Source organism: Pteropus vampyrus, unplaced genomic scaffold (genome assembly GCF_000151845.1).
Source record: "Pteropus vampyrus isolate Shadow unplaced genomic scaffold, Pvam_2.0 Scaffold9, whole genome shotgun sequence".
Lineage (NCBI taxonomy): Eukaryota > Metazoa > Chordata > Mammalia > Chiroptera > Pteropodidae > Pteropus > Pteropus vampyrus.
The window spans coordinates 11,741,139-11,751,065 of record NW_011888790.1 but is presented as its reverse complement, the minus strand read 5'-3'; positions in this window follow the sequence as shown (position 1 = coordinate 11,751,065).

Below are 9,927 nucleotides of genomic sequence, written 5' to 3'. Positions count from 1 at the left end.
CTACTCTTTATTAAGAAAATGCTTGTGTCAAATACTATGATTATCATCTTTATAAATTACCTAATCTAATCTTGACAATTTTGAAAGTCAGAAAATTTTATCCACATACAACCAATCATAAAAATGAGACTTAGAACAGTTTAAATTCCTTATCGACATTGAGTCTTACAATGTAGGACTTAAATGTTTGGCCTCTATAGTCAGAGTGTCTAGGTTAAAACCCCTACTCCATAACCAGTTTATGCCTTGGGTTCTACATCTGTAAAGCAGAGATATGAGAATGGGCCTCATAGGGTTAAGTATTAGAAATAAGTAAGCCATCATTTATAATTGTGCTTCAAGCAGGACTTTGCATATAGTAAAGACTGAACAAATGTTCGCTAATAATATTTCTCTAACAAAAGGAATGGAAGTAATTAGGGTAGATAAATGAGACTAAAATGATAATTACTGCATAGAGCAAAAGAGCTATGAAGACCTTAGCTTTTTCTTTTCCTTGATAAACTATCAGATAGTTAGGTATTGCTGATACATGGACAGGGACAATGTAGATGAGGAAAGCATTTATTTTTCAGGAAATTCACTAATCAGGGTACCATGTTTTAAGATTAGTATGTGATTATTATTTCTGTTTGTACCATTCAGTATTCAGATAAGACAGAATTAGTAATAAGAATGGGGATACATGAGAGTCATAAAGTAAAAAGGGCTAATTCTATTTTGCTATTTTTTTTTTACCAGAATCATTGCTTCCACTATTTATTATTAGGAAAATTGCCTGCAGTTTATAGTCTCTATTGAATACAAACAGTAGTCATGATATCTATGATTCTTGACATATCTTATGGCTTCTTACGAACAAATAAAAACTCTAATCAGTTGTATTTTTTCCCATTAAGACGATTGACAACTGACTATTTCCTGGTTCATAATTGAAAGGTAAAAAGAAACACACACTTTACTGAATTATCTCAAACCAGGGTGGTATTGAAAAGATCACTTTAATTTTAATCTTCTAGACCACTGACTCTATGGTGGCAGTTTAAGTTTTATAGAGGAGTGAAAGAGTTTTAGAGCCAGACCTGGGTTCAAATCTAGCCTCTGACATTTACCTATTGTGTGCTCTTAGGCAACTGATTAAACTCTTGGATTTTCAATATTCTCATTTGTAATATGAAGATAATCTTTTCTTACTATGGTTGCATGGAAAATTAAAGGGATGTGTACAGGTCAGAGACTATCAAGTAATTTTTGCTTAAAACATATTAGTTTCCTTCTACCTTCCAATAATTAGCATGACATTTGTTTTTGTTCTATTATTCAGAAACAGTTTTAGGACATAAGAGAAATTATAGTATCATAGGAATAATAAAAGAAATACTGTGAAAGTAAATCAACCAATTTCTTTGTATTCATTCAAGTTCAGTTGATGACCACATGTGTGTGTGTTTGTTTAGAGAGAGAAACAGAGACAAAGACAAGAGAGAGAGATAAAAAGGAGAAGAAGGAGGAGAAAAAGTTCTTTCGATGTGTTTTAAATGATTTAAAAAAAAGGAACTCACTTTTTTAGGGAAAAAAATAAAGTCATCATGAAATAGATCTATCATTGATATAAGTTTTAAAGAAATATAGTCATCATAATCATCTTTTATTTGCCTCCATGCCTGACTACAATAGGAGTGTTTAAATAATTCACATACTCCGTCATGCCTATACTGTCTGGTTTTACAAGCCTTCCATAATCATGGCTTCATTTTGCTAATGATTCCTTATATCCACTAAACAAAAGTATGTACTTTTTACTTAAATATCACCCTCATCATAATTCTACAAATGTGCTGGATTCTTCCTGGATTCATTTTCTTCAGACATTTAATTCCCCTGAGTTGAAATGTCTTCTGATTCTTCCTCTGTTTACCAAAATTCAATTTGCTTGAAAAATCTCTCTCATTGTGTCCTAAAGTCATATTGGATTACTTCAACACCAGTTTCTCAAATGTTGATTAATGGTAAATTTTTCACTAATAAGGACAAATGAGAAAATATTTTTTATGTTTGTCCTTGAATATAAAAGCCTGAGTAGTAGGGTTCCAGTTTTTATTATTCTTTGTTATATTTGAATTTCCAAAGTATATTTATATCTCAGGTTTTGGGGAACAAATTTAATTTCAAATATCTGTTTGCTGTCTCCATAAACTATTAAAGTATCTTGAAAATTCCATTACTGCAGCATTTATACTACCTTTCCCAGTTTCTCATACCAAATAATAAGATAAAAATAATTTATTGGAACATGAGTTCTGATTTGGGTTTTGTAAAATATGGTCACCCATTTATATCACACAATACAACAGTTAAAAATAGATAAAACTTGCACAATTTTCATAGACTATCTTACCCATTTGCCACTTTCTTTGGGATCTTTTGTGTTGTCTCCCTTATATCTTAAAAGTTTATTTGTTTAGAAATCATATCTAGATTAATTTGCTATAGAACAGACATCCGATAGTTGCTTGCTGATTAGTTGGGATAAACCTTCATCTGATTGAATAGAAAAACAAAATGAGATTTCTATTAGAGGAAAGCTTCATAAAGACAATGATCTGATAGAGAGTTAATAACATGAACCATTCTGAAAATACCCAACTAAAGTAACAAAACAGAAAAGACAAAATATCCATTCTTGTTTCAAATATTTTCTAAAGATTTATGAGTTACTGGTCATCTCTATAAATATTGAAAACAGTAATTATTTGTGCAGATTTATGAGAACTTGCTCCCCTCTGCACTAAAAAGAAGTGACCACACTTCAATTTCTCCAAGCCTCACATGAAATCGATAATATACTATGCTTGAGGCAATAAACAATCCTCCTGCTTTCAGGAATACATCAGAATACATCTTTCTTTCCTATTTCAAAAAAACATAGCCTAGTAAATTGATATAAAGGTGAAATAGCAAGATCTTTGTTTATGAGAGAAAAGACCAAGTGTACAACCCTCTTGCCTTGCCATGGGCCACATATATATGTGTTAAATAGGAAGGAATCTTCTCCTGCTTCTTATATAAAATGTAAACCTTTGTACATGTGCCCTATTTAATTTCCTCTTGGGTTAGAGCTGCCTCCATACAGTCAATTTGACCATTTCACTCAACTGTTTCCCATTATTTATATATATTTATATATAAAAGCTGGTCAATTTGTGCATAATGTCTAAGTCCTGTGTGACAGTCATTTTTTATATAATTATATGATGTTGCTTATAGTTTCATCTACATCAACTGAATATTTGTCTTAATAATAATTCCCCAAATTTCTAAGAAATCTTTGTCTTTATTCTAAAAGAAAATTATGTTGGTTTTGACCTGAGACTAGGATGTGAAAGAAAGATACTTCTGTGGGAAATATTTTAGGAAAACAGCTTGGAAAATTTAATAGCAGGGACTGCTATTATTCTGCAGTGACTTTTTCTCTTTTAGATCTATAGATGTGATTGTCATTTATTTATATTAAGAAAATGATTACTTGAATGCAGAACAGCTGAAGTCTTGCTTATTAAGGTCATGTTTCATATAAATATTAAAATTTATATTGTTCCCTTGTGGAGTTTAATAAGAACTTTATGATTAATACTACAAGGATAGAAGTTAAGTTGTAAACAATATTAATCAATTAAATTGAACCAATTTATTATGAAAATTTTAATGACCTCTTTCCTTCCTGTTGGAGAAACAAAAACTTTATGAAGTTTTATGCTAAGAAAAACAAACTGTTCCTTGTCTTGTCTGGAATATACAGATGATTCATATGAAACAATTTTTCCCAGCAGATTCAAGTGAAAAACATAGTTTTTGAACTTGGAAGCAAATCTTGCAATACGCAGTTCTTGGAATTCAATGTTTACTTTTCACTCTAATTTTACCCTATTAATTTTTTTTTATTATGTCACCAGTGGATTGAAAAGAGAGCTTACTCTTTAAAAATAATATAGAAAACATGAATAGTAAGATTATCCCAAAATTTAACGAGGCAGCAAGCACTGATGAAATGTAATATTTTGCTTCAAATTCTGGAGATACATGGTAAGAAAGCAAGAGTGAATTTAAAGAGGTTGTCCCAAGGCTTACTGGAAGATAAGCTGCTTCAGGAAGCAAAAAAAAAAAAAACAAACCTCTAATTCTTTTCTCATATAATTATTAGAATAAATGGAGAACATAATAAATAAGTTCACCTCTCTTAAAATCAACATTTATTTACTTAATATCTGCAATATGTGCAAAGCAAAACAATTAGTTGAAAGATGGATAAACTTCCTAATTGTATTCAGGGACCTTCTCGCCCTAAAATTATGGAAGTTGAGTCTTGAGTGGCCTTTTCTCCAAAGAGATAAAAATTAGAACTAGGTGTCCAAAAGTGTGAGAAGAGAAAAATAGAAGCCAAACATTTTATGGGCTTTTTTTCTTCCTTTCTTCTGTCTTCTATAGCTTATGGGGCTACAGGATTTCCCCAAAGGTTTTCATTCCCCCCACCTCCCTGATAAACAGCCAAGGTTAATAGTGAAACAAAGACATTGCCAATATATCCCCATAGTGTGGATTGAAAATCATTAATAAAGACATTTTTTCAGTTATCTGGATAAAATATTTATGTTATCAAATTGGATTTGAGGAACTGCAATGAAAGAATAATGTTAGAGTACAAAAATGCATTTTAAAATCCCTTGTATTGAAATTAATTTTCTTGCAAAGCTTTAACCATATGAAAATAAGCTTAGAAAGAAATCCCCAACAAATCACACACAAGTATAATGAAAAGAACAAAGAATTTAAGTTAAAATGCATCTATAAAAGAGGAGAAACTACATTTTATGAACAATGCATTATTGCTTCCTATAGAATATAGGGGACAGCATTTCATTTTATCATCACACCATAAAACAAAATATTTCTCTGAGTTCTTTCAAGAACAAGTTGAGGCAAAAACTTACTCTAATACATACTTTATGTGATTTGCCCAAGACGTTATTGACTATTTTTTGGAATATTTTAGAGACGGGAATTTGAAGAAAGCCTGTTCCATGCCAAGAACAATCATGAGTTGTTCATATAGGTTGATAGCGAGAGTTGCTGCATTCAAAATATTAAATGAATTTAGTAATACACAAAATACCTAACCATTTGCTTTGTTTTGCAATTGCATTGGGTCAAAGGGAGCCAAGATTCATGAAATTTGTTTTTTAATGAGTTTGATTCTTAGAATCCAGATTTGTATGTGCCCATAGAAAATTGAATGAAGTAATATGTGTGATATTGGAATAAAAATGGACCAACATATTTTATTCTTTTCATGTATGCATATATTCTTTTGTATATATTAAATATTACATAAAGAATAAATCAATTACATTCTATTTTTATTACGTTCATGTAGGGATATCTCCTGGCAACTTCATATTCTCAGGAAGGGACTCCAAGACAAGTATTAGAGTAAAATAAAAGAAAATCAAATTTTGTGCGTTTTAAACTATATAAAGCTCAAGCCTTCCTGCCCATGGACCCTGTTACCAGACCCACTCGTTTATGGAAATCACCAGCCAGAAGTCTGGCTGGGCTGACTGGTGAAGAACTTTCACTGCCAAAGCCAGTTTGTAAAGACTAGGAAAGATGACTGCTTCTCCAACTGTGCAAACACGAATATACAGTTTCGAGGATCATGGAAAATCTGGGAAGCATGACACCATCAAAGGAACAAAATAAAGCTCTAATAAATGACACTAAAGAAATGGAATTCAAACTGCTCAAAGATTTCAAAATAATAAAATTAAAGAATCTCGGGAAACAGAAAACACAAATAGACACTAAATAAAATCAGGAAATCAATCAAGAGAGCTTCTAAGATTGAATTAATTAAGAGAAAGGATTAGGAAATTCAAACTCAAATTACTTGAAATTATCCAATCAGAAAGACAAAAAAAACAAAAAAAAAGAATGAAAATGAATGAAGAAAGCCTACAAGATTTATGGTATATCATCAAGATGACCACTATAAACATAACAGCAGTTCCAGAAAGAGAAGGAAAAGACAAAGAAGCAGAAAATTCATTAAAAATAATAATGACTAAAAACTTCCTGAATCTTGGGACAGAAATGGACATCCAGATTCATGAGGCCCAAAAACAACCAAAAATGTTGAATCTAAAGAAGTCTACACCGAGACACAATAAAATTAAATTGTCAAAGTCAAAGTAAAAGAGAATTTCGAAGCAGCAAGAGAAAAGTGATTCATCACATACAGGAAAACCCTCATATGATTATAAGTTGATTTGTTTAGTAGAACCCTTGCAAGCCAGGAAAAAAATAGGGTAATACGTTTAAATTGCTGAAAGAAGAAAAAAAAGCCAATGAAATTACTAGATCCAGCAAAACTGACCTTTAAAAATGAAGGAGAGGGATATTTTCTCAGACAAAAATCAAAGGAGTTCTTTACTTCTAAACCTGCTTCACAAGACATGCTAAAGGTAGTTCCTTAAGTTGGAATGAAAGGATACTACACAGCAACACAAAAGTATAAAAAGATAAGTTTTACTAGTAAAGATAAATATATAAACAAATAGAGAAATGTAATACTATAATGGTATTGCATAAACCACTTTTAATCCTAGTATAAAAATTAAAAGACAAAGGTATTAAGAATAACTATAACCACAAAAACTGTTTATGAAGATACAGTATAAAAAGTATATTCCTTTTTTCCCTCCTTTCCCCCAGCATTTCTCCTATTAACTATTTAATTATTTATTGAGTTTTATGGGGAATATTCTCTTGCTTTGTGGTTTTTGAATCATTTTGCCAGGTTGTTTCTCTGGTCTCTAATAATTTTTGCTACTATTTATTTCATATTGGAAGGGTGAGAAAAATATTATGATTGCATAAGATATACTTCTTTATTCCAGACTTCTAATTTTGTTTTCACTTTTCTTTAGTATATTCAAACAGATAAACTCTTTATTTTTTCCAACTCCAACACTGTTTGATTTTAGCTCAATTTTGTTTGTATTTTAATAAATACTTTGGTATTCTAAAACAAAAGTATATTCTGCGGCCAATAACATAAAGTAGGGGAATACTAAAAATGTAGAGTTTTTGCATACAATAGAAGTTATCAACTATAATTATAAGAGGTTATAACTGTAAGACTGTTATAGTATAAGAAGTTTTATGTAAACCTCATAGTAAACACAAAGAAAAAAAACTATAGTAGATTTAGAATTTTTTTAAATATTTAAAGTATACCACAGGAAAATCCATCAAATAACAAAGGAAGATGGCAAGAGAGGAAAAGAACTACAAAACAGAAAACAACAAAATGGCAATAGTAAGTTCTTACCTATCAATGATTACTCTAAATGTAAATGTATTAAACTAACTAATAAAAGATGTAGGGGGCAGGTATAAAAGGGTAAAGTGGGTCAAATACACAGTTATGGAAGGAGATTTGACTTTTGGTGGCAAGCACACAATGCAATATACAAATGATGTGCTATGGAATTGTACACTTAAAACCTATATAATTTTATTAACCAATGTCATCCCAATAAATTTAACTTACAAAAAGTTTAGAGGGGGTGGCTCCATAGTATAGTGGTTAGCACGTTTGCTTTGCACGCAGAAGGTGCACCAAGCCCTGAGTGCTCCAGGCCCCAGGTGCACGCCCCAAGCGTGTGGGAGGGGACGCGAGCATGTGGGAAAGGACGACCCACCTTCAGAGATTTAGTTCTTAAGGGGAAACGGCAACATCCATGGGCCAGGGGTGGAAGTAGCGGGGGAGGAATTAAAGAGGGAAAAAAATAAAATAAAAATAAATTTAGAATGATTGAATGGGTTTTAAAAAATCAAGATCAAACCAAATACTGTTCACAAGACTCGCTTTAGATTTAAGGACACTCATAAACTGAAAGTGAAGGAATGGAAAAAATATTCCATGAAAATAATAAGCAAGAGAATAGGGATGGCTATACTTGTATCAGACAAAATAGATTTTTAAGTCAAAAGGGTCAATTCAATAGGAAGAGAAAACAATCATATATATATGTATACATACATATATATACATATATATATGTATATATATATGTGTGTGTATATATATATATGTGCACATATATATATGTGCATCCAACCTCAGGGCACTTAAATATATAAAACAAACACTGAAAAATCTAAAGGGAAAATAGATTGCAATACAATAACAGTAAGAGACTCCAATACCCCACATTCAGTAATGGGTAGATCATCCAGACAGAAAATCAACAAGGAAACAGCAAACTTCAACAACAACATAAACCATTTGGGCTTAACAGAACAGTCCACATACAGAACAGTCCACCCAACATCTTTTCAAGTGCACACAGAGCATTCTTCAGAGTAGGTCAGATGCTAGGTCACAGAACAAACCTTAACAAATTTAAGATTGAAATTATTTAAAACTTTTTTTTACCACAATAGAATAAAACTAAAAATCAATAGTAAAAGGAAAATGTGAAAAATTGCAAATATATAGAAATTAAACAATATATTCTTGAACAAACATTGGGTCAAAGAAAAAATCCAAATGGAAATTAGAAAATATTGCAAAACAAATGAAAACGAAAATACAGCATACTAAAATCTTGTGGGGTAAAGCAAAAGCAGTACTAAGAAAAAATTTTATAATAATAAATGACTATATTACAGAAAGAAGAAAGATCTCAAATAAACATCTTTACACCTCAAAGAATGTTAAAAAGTGCAAAATAAACCAAAGTTAGCCAAGGAAGGAAATAATACACATTAGAGCAGAAATAAATCAAATAGAGAATAGAAAAACAAGAAAAAAATTAAAAAGAGAGAAGATTTAAATAAATAATATCTAAAATAGAAAAGGAGACACTACAAATGATGTCACAGAAATTTTTTTTAAGATTATAAGGGACTATTATGAACAATTATATGCCAAGCAACCTATAAGAAATGGGTAAATTTCTAGTATATGTGCTGCCGAAGTGAGCACAAAAAATGGGTAAATTTCTAGAAATATAAAACCTACCACAACTAAATCCAAAAGATATAGAAAGCTTGAACAGACAAATATAGAATAAGAAGAATGAATAAGTAATAAAATAACTCCCAAAAAAGAAAACTGCAAAATCAGGTGGTATCACAGGTAAATTCTACCAAGCATTTATAATAATTAATACCAATTCTTCTTAAACTCTGCCAAAAAATATTGAAGAGGGGACACACTCAAATTCATTTTATTAGGCCACTCTCATGTTTATTGTACCATAATCCACAATAGCCAAGACATGGAGCAACCTAAATGTCTGTCAACAGACAAATGGATAAAGAAAAGGTGCTATTAATATACAATGAAATATTATTTAGCCTTAAAAAAAAAAGAGAGAAAGAAATCCTGTCATTTGTGACAACACGGATATACCTGAAGGACATTATGTGAAGTGAAATAAGCCAGACATAGAAGGACAAATACTACATAACACCACTTACATAAAGAATCTAAAATAGTCATACCCGTAGAAGCAGAGTAGATTGGTGGTTGCCAGCCTCTGAGGGTGGATGGAAATGGGGAGATACTAGTAGAGTCTAAAGTTTCAGTTACACCAGTTGTCTCCAACCATTTTGGCACCAGGGACTGGTGCTCCTATGAAAAACTAATGCCTGATGATCGGATATGGAGCTGAGGCGGTGATGCTAGCTCTGGGGAGCGGCTGCAAATACAGATGAAGCTTCTCTCACTCACTTGCCTCTCACCTCCTGCTGCGCGGCCCAGTTCCTAACAGGCCATGGATTGGTACTGGTCCATGGCCTGGGGATTGGGGACCCCTAGTTATACAACATTGAAGAAATCCTAGAGATCTGCTGTAGAGC